The sequence below is a fragment of the Cavia porcellus genome, unplaced genomic scaffold (genome assembly GCF_034190915.1).
Source record: "Cavia porcellus strain 051 isolate PalLab524CR breed Dunkin Hartley unplaced genomic scaffold, mCavPor4.1 scaffold_20, whole genome shotgun sequence".
Classification (NCBI taxonomy): Eukaryota; Metazoa; Chordata; class Mammalia; order Rodentia; family Caviidae; genus Cavia; species Cavia porcellus.
The window spans coordinates 58347557-58361704 of NW_026947503.1; the positions used below are offsets into that span (position 1 = coordinate 58347557).

The window sequence follows — 14148 nt, forward strand, 5'->3', positions numbered from 1 at the left end:
CTGGAAATGTCACATTCCAGTGACACATGCACACCTGTGTTTACTTCAGAGTAGTCAAATCTTTTCTGTGTGTGCCAGGACTTGAACTCAGGACCTTGCACTTGCTACCGAGCTATCTCCCCGGCCCCAGAGGAGCTAAATCGTGAAAGTGGCCTACAGGTCCCTCAACAAATGAAAGGCTAAAGAACATGGCATTTACCACAATGCAGACCCCTGCCCACATGCACCTGGGGACCACAGAATTAGGTGAAGTAAACCAGACACCGCCGAGCTGCCAGAATACAAGTAACCTATTCTGTGCAGTGGGAGTTAAATTTGAAAGACAAATGTGTTAATGATAGAGTAAATAAAGTTAAGAGAATCTTCAAAAAATGATTTATTTTATTTTTTGTTTTGTTTTGTTTTATTCTGTTTTTAGAGACAGGGTTTCACTATATAGCCAAGGCTGGCCTTGAACTTAAAGTGATCCTCCTGCCTCAGCCTCCCGAGTGCTAGGATTACAGGTGTGCACCACCTCGCCTGGCTCACAAATAATTAAAAGGGCAAACTAAAAGATCAATAATAGGGAACAGGGGAGTAGACCTGTGCAGCTGGACAGCGGACAGAGGGGAAGAAGGCCAGAGAGAGTGGAGGACCCTAAGGTGAGGGTGTGCCGTCTGCCAGTTCCCCTAGGTGAACACGGACCAGTCGCAGCTCTCGTGGTGTAAGCCCTGCTTCCAGCACCCTGATCCATGTGAACCCGTAACCGCAGCCACCGCTGGCCCTGTGCCGACGCTTGCGAGCGTTTCCTCCCTGGACCCTTCTCACTGCCGGCAAAGCGGCACTGACACCGCTGCCCTGACAGACAGGGCCCCCAGAGGAGCCGGCCGGTGCCACTGAATAGCTCAGAGGCTCTCAGTCCCCCGGACAAGCAAAACCAGCTGCCAGAGTTTCTCTCTTTTGCGGGGTGGGGTGAGTCGGACAGGATCTGGCCTCAAACTCATGGCAATCCTCCTGCCTCAGCCTCCCAAGTGCATCCCGGGTGCGCTGTCACCAGCTTAGGCCATGTCCTACTCACCACGTCCCCTGAGCGAGAAAAGCCCACCTACGTGTCGGTACCCGGGGTGCCTCCTTGCGCCTTCTAACTGTATTTCTGCTGAGGACACAACCCTTGTACAAGCGACCTCATAGGTGCCCCGCCCACACCCCAGCCACCCGGGCCCCCAGGGCCAAGCCAAGGCCCCTCCCAAGGCCTGGGGACAGCTGTGGGTGTCTGTGTTGTCATCTCCAGCTCTTCTCCAAGAGTGGCACCTGGGGGCCGTGGGGACGGGTCCTCAGTGGCCCTGGTAGTGCCTGGCTGGCCTGCTGGCACTTCAGGGAAGAGTTCCAGCTGGGGACAGCTGGGAGAGGGGGGCAGGCAGTGCCCGCAGCCACACAGTTGTCCCCAGCAGAACTAGCCAAGTGCCTCCCGCTCCCCACTGGCAGCCCACAGTGTCTTCATCCACGTCTCCCTTTTGGCTTTTTTCTTAAACCCAGGGCCTTTGCACAGAGTTACATCCCCAGGCTTTTTTATTTTTGAGACAGAGTCTCATTAAGTTATTAAATTGCCCAGGATGAGCCAGGCATGGTGGCTCATGCCTGTAATCCCAGCACTTGGGAGGCTGAGGCAGGAGGATTGTTGAGAGTTTGAGACCAGCCTGGGCTACAAAGTAAGTTCAAGGCCAGCCTGCATAGCGAGACTCTGTCTCAAAAGACAAAAAATAAAATAAAATAAAATTGCCCAGGCTGGACTCAAACTCTCCATCCTCCTGCCTCAGCCTCCCAGGGTTCTGGGGTTCTAGGCCTGCATCCCACACCTGGCTGCTCTCCAGTCTTACCCTTCAGCCCCACCGCGCACCAAGGAGGGGTGATTCGAGCCCTCGCTCTGTGCTGTGACCCCCTTTCCCTCCATGAGGGACCCGGAGATCCCTGGGCGTCTGTCCTCTCGAGGCCTACACCATGCCACCTCCCCTTCTCCCCTTGCAGTGCTTTTGAGGGCTAGAGGGGCCCGGGCCCCAGAAACACTGTGTCCCCGAGAGTGGGGAGAAGACCTGGAGGGTACCCGCCCTGGGCAAGGAGGACAGGGCAGAATCCAGGGTGGATCCACAGCGCCAGCGCTGCCCACCAAGCCGGAGTTGGAGCCCAGGAGATCAGCCAGGGTCAGCGAGGGACAGAGTCGTGATGGCTGACGTGACAGTGTGGTAGGGGCTAAGAGAGGAAGATTCGAGGTGAGGGCCTCCCTGGGGCCACACACGTTGCTTTGCCATCGGGTCTGGGGTGGGCAGAAACAGGACAGTTCGAGACTGGCTCCCCCTGCAGGAGAGGCGAGGCCTGCCCTGCTCAGGGCAGGCTCCGGATGGGGCTTCTTCACAGAGAAGGTGCTCTGTGCTTGGGGAGGTGTGTTATCCTTGGTGTTAATGATGATGGTCGTTTCTAATTTGGGTTCTAAAAATCTAAATTTGCAGAGGTGCGCCTATAGTCCTAGCACTCTGGACAGAGGCTGAGGCAGGAGGATCCCCAAGAGTTGGAAGCCAGTTGGGGCTACAAAGTGAACTCAGTTTCAATCCCCGGTACCAAAACAAAAAACAAAGTGAACACAAGGCCATCCTGAATAACATGGTGAGACCCTGTCTGAAAAAAACAAAAAACAAGGCGCTGGAGATTTAGCTCAGCAGCATATGCACCTGCCCAGGCATTCGAGTTCGATCCCTGGTACCAATTAAAAAACAAACAAAGAAATCCCTCTTCCTAGGCCAGGGCTTTAGTGATGAGCACTGGTCAGTCCCTGCAGGGTGCTGGCCAGGAACCCAGGTCACTGAGTCCCGGGCCCCATGCTGACCACCTACATCCCTGGCATTCCTCCCCGCCCCTCATGGCCCCTCGGCCCCTGCAGACAAATCAGCCTCCTTGCGGTCACCAGCGCAAGGTCGCCAAATTGGCCTCGGGGGCCGCGCTGTCCCTGGCACTATCCCCCTGGGCATCCGGGCTCTGAGCCCCATGTGCCACCCTCTCCACCACTCCCTTGCTGGCTACGCCTCCTTCCAATCTCTTCTTAGCGCCGCACCCCGCAGTGTCTATTTATGTCTGTTTGCTTAGTGAGGGGAGAGTACCTCTCCTCCCCCCACCCCGCCCCTCGGCACTGAAGACAGAGGCGTCGCGCTGACAGCGAAGAGTCACCCGCGTGAGGGACAGAGAACAGAAGAGCCAGCAGGTGGCGCACACCTGAGTTCCCAGCGCTGGGGAGGCTGAGGCAGGAGGATCCTGGCGAGTTCCAAGCTAGCCTGGGCTACATAGCAAGACCTGGCCTCAAAAAAAAGGGTGTGTGTGTGGGGGGGAGAAAATCCTTGATATTCTGCAGGGAAAAAGGAAAGACCGGGAGGCCGGGGGAGGGGGAGGCACAGATGTTCTTTTCTAAAACTGTAGATACATAAAAGTCCAAAACCACAGTGAAAACAAGAAAGCAACTGAAAAGTAGAAACTTAACCAAACAAAGACAGGGAAGAAGCTGCCAGCAGAGAGAGCGTTGCGGAGGGGCTGAGCGGGACACAGCCCCAGGGACAGCCAAGCGGGGCAGGCAGTACCTGCTGTCCAAGACGGTAGGAGAGGGCAGCAACCAAGACAGGCGGCCCGTTTGATGATTTGCTTGGTTTGAGTTCTTTTCTCTTCTGTTTTTTTTCAAACAGGGTCTGCTATGGCGTTCAGGCTGGCCTTGAATGCCCGGTGATCCTCCTGCCTCAGCCTCCCGAGGGTCGGATCGCAGGCACCCACCAGCACGCCTGGCTGAAGTTTCAACAGTAAACACTAGTCTAACAAAAGTGCCCTTAACCAAAAAAAAAAAAAGGAAAAGAAAGATGAAGAGGAGAAGGATGAGAAAGCTGAGGAGGAATAAATTAAGCACAAAATAAACCAAAAGAGATCAACATTAGGAAAAACAAAATTTTAACAGGAAAATAAATGTGATCAGAGAGTATGATGAATCAAAGCCTTATTATTTGGATAGCTGGGTGTGGTGGCACATACCTGCAATCCTAGCACTTGGGAGGCTGAGGCAGGAGGATCACCTCCATGTGTTCAAGGCCAGTTTGGGCCGCATAACAAGATCCTGTCTCAAAAAAACAAAAAGCAAAAGGATATCCTTATTATTTAGAAATATGAACATAAGAGACAGACTTCTAGTTTACGCACCCTGAATGGTAAGTTTTGGACGCTCTAACCTTAAACAACCATAAAAATAAGAAAAGTATATCCTGTGGGTCACTGCAGGCCCCGGGCAGGGGCACAGGACGTGGCCCTGAGTGAGGGGAACAGTGCAAGGCCAGCTCTGTGCTCATCTCGCTCCTCTGACCCAAATGCTGCCCACACCTAGGAGGCCAGAAGCAGCGGGGAGAGAAAGCCATTGGCCGGGAACGGCGATGGGCAGGAGGTGATTGTACCAGCAGAAGGCCCACAAAGCTGGGGTCACGTTGCCCCTTAAACAGGCACCTGTGGGAGTCTCCAGCTGAAAATTAAACCAAAGGTAGGGGGCTGGATTCTAAGCGATGTCACAGAGCAGTCCTGGGCAGTGCCAGGAAAGCACAGGCAGACTCCAGGAAGACCACACAGGGAATGGCCAGGCTCTGTGGAGGACTGACTAACCCTGCCCTGGCAGAGGCGCACGCTAAGCTGCCCTGCGTGTCAGGTGGTTCAGCAGGGGAAGAGCTGCCTTCCCGAACAAAATCCCACATGCTTTAAAAATTGTTGAAAATTACTCAATATGAAAAAAAGCAGAAAAACGTGAAATACAACAATATAACCCAGGCGAAAAACAACCTAGATGAAAAATTCATAGAAATAAACTCAGATTTGTGGCTAATACAGATGTTGGAAGTGACAGGCAGTTATGTGTTAGAAGCTTAATCTGAATCCAAATAAATCTAAATAAGTGTGTTTTGCCAATTATTGTAATAATTTTAATTGGCACCAGGTCAAATTTCTAAATCAAATTTCTCCATAAAATTGAACCTAACCTTGGAATTGGCCAAACGCTTTATAAATACGTTTAAAGATTATAAAATGAGCTGCTTGCAGAACCACATCCCTGTAATCCCAGCACTCCGGAGGCTGAGGCAAGAGGGTCCCACAAATCTGAGGCCAGCCTGGCCTACACGGTGAGCTTAACACACGCCCACCAGCTGGAACCTCAGGTGAACATGCATGACTGTCTCATCGGGCCGTCTTGGTCACTCTTCTCATTGTTGGAGGAAAGATTTATTTTTTCTCTTCTTCTTCTTCTTCTTCTTCTTCTTCTTCTTCTTCTTCTTCTTATTCTTATTCTTCTTTCTTCTTCTCTTCTTTCTCCTCCTCCTCCTCCTCCTTCTTCTTTTCCATACCGAGGATCAAACTCGCAACCTCACACTTGCCAAGCAGGCACTTGTCCTGCTAAGCTAAACCCCCAGGAAAGGTTTATTTGAGCTCACCATTTGCAAGAGGTTTCAGGCCATAGTTGGCTGGCTCCAAGGCAGAGCGGCTTGGTAGAGTCAAAACAGTTCACGGTAGGCAGAAGGTAGCAAAGCAAGACCAGTGTGATGGCACATGCCTATAATGCCAGCGCTTGGGAGGCTGAGGCAGGAGGATCACAAATTTGAGGCCAACTTGGGCTAACAATGAGTTCAAAGCTAGCCTGATTACATAGCGAGCAAGATCTTTTCTCAAAAATCTCCAAAAACAAAACAAAACAACATGAAGCGGCAGCAAGCAGCGACAGTGGCCCTCTCTGTCCCTTACATCCGGTTTCACACACTTAGGCAGCACCTGCAACAGGCTGGCCTCCCATCTCCACACCAGCACTGTGCCAAACCATCAGAGAACTAACGTAGGGATCACACACCCACAATCCCCGCCTGGCAGCCATAAGCCCAGCCTCACTATCTTAGGTCCAGCCACCTCTGAAGAGCCCCACCTATGACTGCATGAGTCTCTGGGGGACGTCTAGACAAAGCCATAACAGGCAGCTCATACCACGGATGATACAGACAGATCTAATTACTTTATTTTTGGCCTTCTTATTCATAAAAGTGATAAAAAGTCTATTAATAGCATCTGTAGTTAGTTGCTGAAATATGAATAATTATTACCCCAGAATAAATATGAATTCATATGGTGATAACTCAGTTCACAAGCTTGATTCCACAATTCTGGTCACAAACTGAACTGAACTGGATCAGAACCAGATCCAATTCCACGGTTAGGTTCAATATTGTCCTTATGGGAAAATTTGATTCAGAAACTTGATTTGATGCCAACTAAAATTATTATAATAATTGACAAAATATTTATTTAGATTTATTTAGATTCAGATTTACTTTATCAAACATTAACTCTAGATTTTAATATGAAAATCCCACAAAGACCCCGCTAGTGGATATAATGAGCGTTTACAACTGCTGTATCACAAATTACCTACATTACAGCCTTTTATACCAGTTTAATGTTTCCTTGAGGAACTGTAACATGATGACACCAGGGCTACTAAATCAATGCTTTTCTTTGCTTTATTGTAAGTAAAGACTCCCGAGAAGTGGTACAAATCACCACGTGGGAGAGTTCTGCATGTTCAAGCCAGTGAGAATGATCAAGTCCAAGTCAGAGCCACCCAGCAACAAGACACAGAAATTGCGGCCCCGTCACCAATGTGTCAAGGCCAGCCTGGACTACATAGCAACACCTTGCCTCAAAAAAATACATGAAAAGACAGAATAAGATGGACACAATGAGAGATCAGACAGGAAAACTTACAGCAGAAAAACAAAAACTTAAAAAAAAAAAACATGTTTTAGAACTAAAAACATTTAATAGCAATTCTAAAAGGACAACTTCATTCGGTTTAACAGCATAGTGGGAGCTACATGATTAAACACTAGAAACCTGAAGGCAGGCCAGAAGAAAGTATCAGTGCAGAAGAGAGAATAAAAAGACTTAAAACCATTAACAAAGACGCACTAACCTATGAACCAGTGTTAAGTAATCTAACCCACACAAAACTTAAACCTCACTATAAAAGATCAGGAAAGGAAAAAAAATCAATGTAAAGCAGCAAAAACATTCCTAAACGTGATATAAACTGTCAACCTACATGTCTATGAACCTCTACAAACGAAAGAAAGAAAAAGAGAAAGAAAGAAAGAAAGAAAGAAAGAAAGAGAAAATCCCCGGTAAGTATATTGTGACCAGTTTGCTGGAAATTAAAGATAAAGGAAAACATCTCCACAGCTAAAGGGTGGAGGGCAAGAGAGAAAAGACCCCTGATGACAAGGGAACAATTCCAACCAGGCATAGCAGTTCATACCTCTAATCCTAGAACTCAGGAAGCTGAGGCAGGAGGATCACTGCAAGTTTAAAACCAGCCTGGGTCACATAGTGAGTTCAAGGCCAGTCTGGACTCCATAGTGAGACCCTGTCTCAAAAAAAAAAAAAAAAAAAGTGGGGCTGGGGGTTTAGCTCAGCGGCATAAGCACCTGCCTTGCAAGCAGGCGGTCGTGAGTTCGATCCCTGGTACCGATAAAAAGATTTTTAAAAAGTAATAAAGAGCTTGAAGATGACATAACTGATCAATAAGGCATTTGGCAAACTCACAGAAGATATAGATAAGAAATATGAATATTGGGTCAAGTAAACAAAATGACCAGCAAGTCTAAAAAGACACTGATAAAAAACCAGCAGAGCAAAAAAACAAAACAAATACAATGGCAAAGACTAAGATTTACAGGAATTACTAGGAAAAATGGATGAAGAAACAAAACCTTTTTCTTTTTCTTTTTTTTGTTTTTGTTTTCTTCTTCTTCTTCTTTTTTTTTTTTTTTTTTTTTGTGACAGGGTCTCGCTATGCAGTTCAGGCTGGCCTTAAGCTCACTTTGTAGCCCAGGCTGGTCTCCAACTTGCAAAGATCCTCCTGCCTCAGCCTCCCAAGCGCTGGGATTACAGGCTTGTGCCACCGTGCCCAGCTCAATATGCTCTTAAATAAACAATGAGTTACAGAAAAAAAATCAAAGCAGAAATAAGACAGTTTCTAGAACCAAACAATAATGCCTATGCAAAATACCAGAATTTATGGTACATAATAAAAAGCAGTCCTAAGAGGAAAAATTTACAGCTGTAAATGCCCACATCACAGAAACATCACAAGCTCAATAAATAACCTAATTGTGCACACCTCAAAGTCCTAGTAAAACAGGAACAACCCAAAGCCAATGCCAGTACAAGGGGAATAATTATAAACATATGAGGAGAAATCATTGAAATTGAGATTTTATATGGAATCAATGAGCCACCAGGTGTAGCAGTGCACACCTGTAATTCCAGCACTTGAGAGGATTACCATGAGTCAAGGCTAGCCTGGGCTACACAGTGAGATACAGTCTCAAAAAACAAAACAAACAGCCTCCATCCTGGTTCTTCCCAAGTGCCTGGACCCAAAACAGGAACGTGCTGCACAGAGAGGGAGAAATGGTGTGGATCAGCTGGGAGTGAACTGCTGGCTTGATTGTGAGGGACGGGCTGCCACGGGTCCCACCACTGTCTGGATTTGAGTATGAGCACAGAGGAAGAGGACTCTGACACGGGACACCGAGGGAACCTCATCTCCCACCGCCCTTGGAGGATGACCAGAGCACTGATGATTCTGCTCCTTGCATCTCAAGTCATCGCCCTCTCACTTTCAGAAAATGATCAGAGCTTTGGGGTGACCATGACCGCACCCACAGAGGTGGCAGATGATGAGATTTCTGAGGGACAGAATCTCTGACACAGATCCAGATTTTACAGAATGAGCAACTAGAGGAAATCTCTCCTTTGGGTAATGAGGAAGTTTCGGCAGTTAGCCAAGCCTGGTTTACCACTAAAGAAGATAAGGACTCTCTAACTACAAAGGACATAAGTGGAAGCAGGGATGTGGTCCAAGGGAGAAGTGATATTTTGATGAACAATACTGAACGCTGTCTAAAGGCACGCAGAATAAAAGACACTACAGAAATCATCTCTTAGGTGTCAAAAGATGGAAGACAAGATTTCTGCAGGACTGTAGCACGGGGTCTGAACCGGGCTTTGTTTGCAGTTTATAGAAGAGTGCTTCACATGTATGACAACAGAAACCACATGGGAAAGTACACACCTGAAGAAATCGAGGCACCGAAGGAGCTCTGGATAAAGCACAGCAATGGCCAGCAACGCTGCGGGGGCTCCGGGAAGAAGCACGTCTTCCATCGAAGACCGGTGCCCGCGGATGAAGGACACTGGCCACACAGGGAAGTGGACTGAAGAGGAGGAGAGGAGACTCGCGGAGGTGGCTCATGAGCTGACGAGCCCTGAGCCTGGGGACACTGTCAGGCGTGTGTGTCCTGGGCTGCGGTGCGGAGCCGGTGGGTACTGGCTCAGAGAAGCAGTGTCGCTCCAAGTGGCTCAACGACCTGACCTGGAAGCAGAGCCGGGGCACGGAGTGGACCGAAGAAGACGAGTCAATCTCATCCTCAGGTAGCAGAGCGCGATGCAGCTGATGAACATGACACAAAGCAGGATCTGTTAGCTGAAGCAGGGAGCAGCGTCCGTTTACCACGGTGGCTTCAATGGTGGGCCATCAAAAGGCAGACTGCAAACCATAAGGATGTTTCATTCCCTGTCTTAATAAAGGTCTGAAACAGTTACATGAGAACCAAAGTAACAACCCAGCACTGCTGGAGGATAAGTTGAGACCTAGAGTTGCCAACAGAAATTCCCATCCAGTGTTCGGCACCCTCAGATCCGAGTGGCCCGCTTGGAAGAGAACACAGCCGTGCCCCCAGCCCCGCGGCCACCGTGCAGATTCCAGTCCAGATCACTCACGTCTTTTCCGTAGAGGCCCCTGCTGCTCCTGTGGACTCTGAAACGCTAACACTGAACAGCAGAACACCACAGGCATTTAAGATCCCTCCAAATGCAGCCCTCTGCAGCCCATGGGCACACCTGGAACACCTGCTTCAGACAAGCTCAAGCCCGGGTCTTCCTCTGACTCTGGCCGCCAGCCCCACAGTAACCCTGACAGGCGCTGCTCCTGCTTCTCCCGAACAGATCATTGTTCAGGCTTTATCCCCAGAACACCTGTTAAACACAAGTGACCGTGTCCCGGTACAGTGCCCCACTCCTAGGCCATCATCAGACTGCTGCTAGGGAAGACCTCACGTCTTCACTGTCCCAGTGACATGCAGCTGTCTGATTTTCCTGATGCACCAGAAGCAGACACTTTCCCAGACGAGACTCATCACCCTAAGATGACTCTGGCACCACCATACAATGATGCTCATGTGTCCAAATTCAGTGACCAAAATAGCACAGAACTGATAAACAGCGTCATGGTCAGAACAGAAAAGACCTCTGACTCTGACTTTAGCAAGAAGTGTCGCCCGCTGATCTGACCAGTGCTTCTGCCCCTGAGGATGTAGAGTCTCCCACCAGAGTAGAACAAGTTGATCAACAATTGATGATGAACCAACACTTATCGATCCTTCACCACATGGCTGTATCCAGACGTCTGATGCAATAGAAGCTGAATGTGTCGTGCCTTTGACAACACTAACAGACCCCAGACTGCAGCACCTTCAGGAAGTCAAACATCATTGGATCACCTTTGGGCAGTCCTGTTTCTGAAGACTCAAAGGCCGTTGAGGACTTGTGAACTGCCTTAGGTAACCTTAGACAGGAAGTTCGGCAAAGAAGCCATGCTGGTCATGACAGTGTCTCCGAAGAAGCAGGAGCAGTCCCGGAGGCTGACTCCACCGCTTCTCTGGCTTCTCAACAGCTGCTGTGTTTAGCGTGCACCTCCCGCTGCTCCTTTTACCCCTGCTGCGTGCCCATCTGAGGCTGTTCACGCCGTGCGGCCGGGTGGAGTGTGGGGCGTGCGTTTTGTGTTACTTGCCAGGAAGGAATCTCATTCACTCCAGCTCCCAACAAGTTTTTCGTGTCACCAAACCTAACTGCCCATCTCCACACATCAGACGTGGCACTCTCCATCCCAAGCAGGCCCGGGGACATTTCAGGACACCCCTCAGCGAGCGTGGAGTTTATCTGTTACCTTCAGAAAGATCTCGCAGGATTAGTTTGAGACTTGCCCAGAGCCGGGAGGAGAGTGTGTGGCAGTGGGAGCTGACAGGGGCAAAGTGGATGGCATCCTAGCGTCCTGGGCAGTCACTGTGGCCTTAGGGCTCCCAGAGGGAACAAGGGCCAGGGGCCAAGCTACCAGCAGCTAAGCGTCTTTGCCCCCCACACAAACCACTGCCTTCAGTCCACAGACTTAGCACTGTGAAGTAAAAGGAAGCCGTGCTGAAAGAACATTGAACCAGATGGAGACAGGGTGATGGTGCCGTCCCTGATACGGGACCCTTCAGGGCACGTTTGCCTACAAATGACCTGGAACATAGCCCAGGGCGGGCTGAGAATTTCCCATTCACTCAGTGCATTAGCTGGTGGGGTACAAAACTGTCCGAGAGGGAGAAGGGTAACTTTTCCCTCTCTGACAGTTTTACAAAACAAAATTTGCTTCTGTAAGAAAAAGAAAGCAATCAAGAGTCAAACCTACCCTAGAGAAGGGTTAAGCCAAAACTAGCCTCTTTGGGCTTAAGTGACTATGTATGACTCCTATAGAAAAGTCACAAAAAACTTGTATAAATTATTTTACTTATTACTGTAATTAGATCTTCACAACCAAAGTTGTCTTTTCACCGTCTATTTTGTTAATGTGAAATTATGAATGATATTATTTATTTTTATCGGTACCGATCAAACTCACGACCATGCACTTGCAAGGTGCTTATGCTGCTGAGCTAAATCCGCAGCCCCCATTAATGTGAAATTATAGTTATAAGCAAAAGTTGTTTGCCTAGGGAACAATTATTGTATATTCAGTTTAACAGAAATAAAGGAATATTTGTCTTAAAAAATCAATGAATCAAAGCGCTGGTTCTTTTTGAAAGAACAAACAAAATAGACAAATCCTCAGCCAATCTAACAAGAGAAAAGAAAGAGTCCAGGCTGGTCCGAAGGTAGTGAGTTCTGTCAATTGATGGTTCACAGTCAGTACAGATTGAACTCCTTGTTCTACTCTTTCCCTGCTTCTCACTACTGCACTTGACTAGTCTTAAAAAAAAGAAAGAGTCCAAATCAATGCAATTAAAAACAAAAAAGGTGAAACCACACCAGATACTGCCAAAATTTTTTAAAATTAACAACTACATCATAAACCCATATGCCAATAAATTGAAGAATTCAGAATAAATGAATATTTACTAGATACCAAATGAATATTTACTAGATGCCAAAACTCAACTCAAGATTTAAAATCCCTGAATAATCCAATAACAAGCAAGGAAATTGAAGCAGTAATAAATAACCTACCAGAAAAGAAAAGCCAAGCTCCGGTGGATTAACTGCTGAATTCCATAAAACTTCAAGGGTGACGTAACACCAGCACTCCTCAAGCTCCTTAATGAAACTGAAAGAAGAATGAAGCCCCCTAACGCATTCCTGGAAGCTATCATTACCTTGCTTCCAAAACTGAAGACAGAGCTGAGAACCCTGGACCAGTCTCTTCAATGAACATAGATGCCAAAGTCCTCAACGAGATACTGGCAAGGAGAATAAAACAACTCAACCAAAAGCCCAAGTAAGCTCAGCCAGAGATGCAAGGAGATGGTCCAACACACGCAAACCAGGAAATGCAGCGTCACATAAACAGGCGCAAAGACAGAATCTCAAGATCATCTCAAGAGGTGCAGAAAAGCCTCAGAGAAAATAGACTATCCTTTAAAAAAACAGGTATAGAAGAACCTTATCTCACTGCGATAAAAACCGTCTATGAGAAGCTTATGCCAACATGAAATTCAGTGGGGAGAACCTGAAAGTTTCCCTCTAAAATCAAGAACAAAACAAAGATGTCCACTATCACCACTCCTGCTCCACATTGTACCAGAAACGTTAGCCAGAGCAATTGGAAATAAATGAATAAATAAATAAGATACATACAGGAAAGGAAGAAGTCCAATTATCATCAATATTTACAGATGAAACATTTTTAGAATTAATAAGCAAACTCAGTAATGTAGCAGGATATAAAATCAATACACAAAAATCAACAGTGTTGCTGTATACCAACAACAAACCCACCGAGGAAGAAATTGGGAAAAATACCATTCTCAACAGCGCTGAAAAAATTAAATTCTTGGGAATTAACCCGAGGAAGAGAAAGACCTCTACAATGCACACCACAGCACTCTGCAAAAGGAAACGAAGAGGGCACCGGAAAGTGCTAAGAAACTCCCCGCTCCTGGCCATTCTCCACATCTGACATACATTTAACACAGTTTCAGTCCAAACAGCATCTTTCATATGATTGGATCAGAGAACCCTAAAATTCATCTGGAACCAGAACAGACCCAGAATAGCAAACACAATCCCGGGTAACAGCAGCAGAGCAGGAGGCTTCTCGAGCCAGGAAATCAAGTTATAAAAAGCTTCGAGGCGAAACAGCATGGCCCTGGCAGGAAAAGAGGCCCAGAGACGAGCGGAGCTGGAGAGGGCAGAGCCCCGGCACCGCGGCGAGCTGAGCTTGGACAAGGCCACGCAGCACACGCTGGAGATGGGCAGCCTTTCTTAGTCCACAGGCAGGACGGCGGATCCACCGCGCATCGTGCCACGTAACAAAAGGGAAATTAGAGGGGCTCGAAGAGCTAAACGTTAAAACAAACACTTCCTCTGCTAGAAAATATAACAGGTCACGTTCCTGAAGTCACGGGCAATGGCGAGGACTTTCCGAGCAGAACCTCAGCTGCATAGGGAATGGTACTGAGAATCAACAGATGGGATCCCAGCAAACTTCTGTACAGCAAAACAAACAATGAACAGGGGGAGAATAAACCCTACAGAACAGGGGAAAGGTGGCCACCTGTTCCTCCAAGGACACACAGCGAGAATATACAAAGAACTCAAAAGAATCAGACTGCTCAAAATAAGACCTAATTAAAAAGTGGGCACGTGGACTGAATGGACACTTCACAGAAGTACAAGTGGTCAGTAACTATGGAAAAGACGCTCAGTGTAGCTGGCTATTAAAGAAACTCGAATTAAAACACA

General features: G+C 47.7%; 1 pseudogene; it reads left to right on the top strand.

The window, feature by feature from the left end:
• The first annotated feature begins 8725 nt into the window (after positions 1 to 8725).
• LOC100720805 (cyclin-D-binding Myb-like transcription factor 1) lies at positions 8726 to 10699 on the top strand (annotated as a pseudogene).
• The last annotated feature ends 3449 nt before the right edge of the window (positions 10700 to 14148 follow it).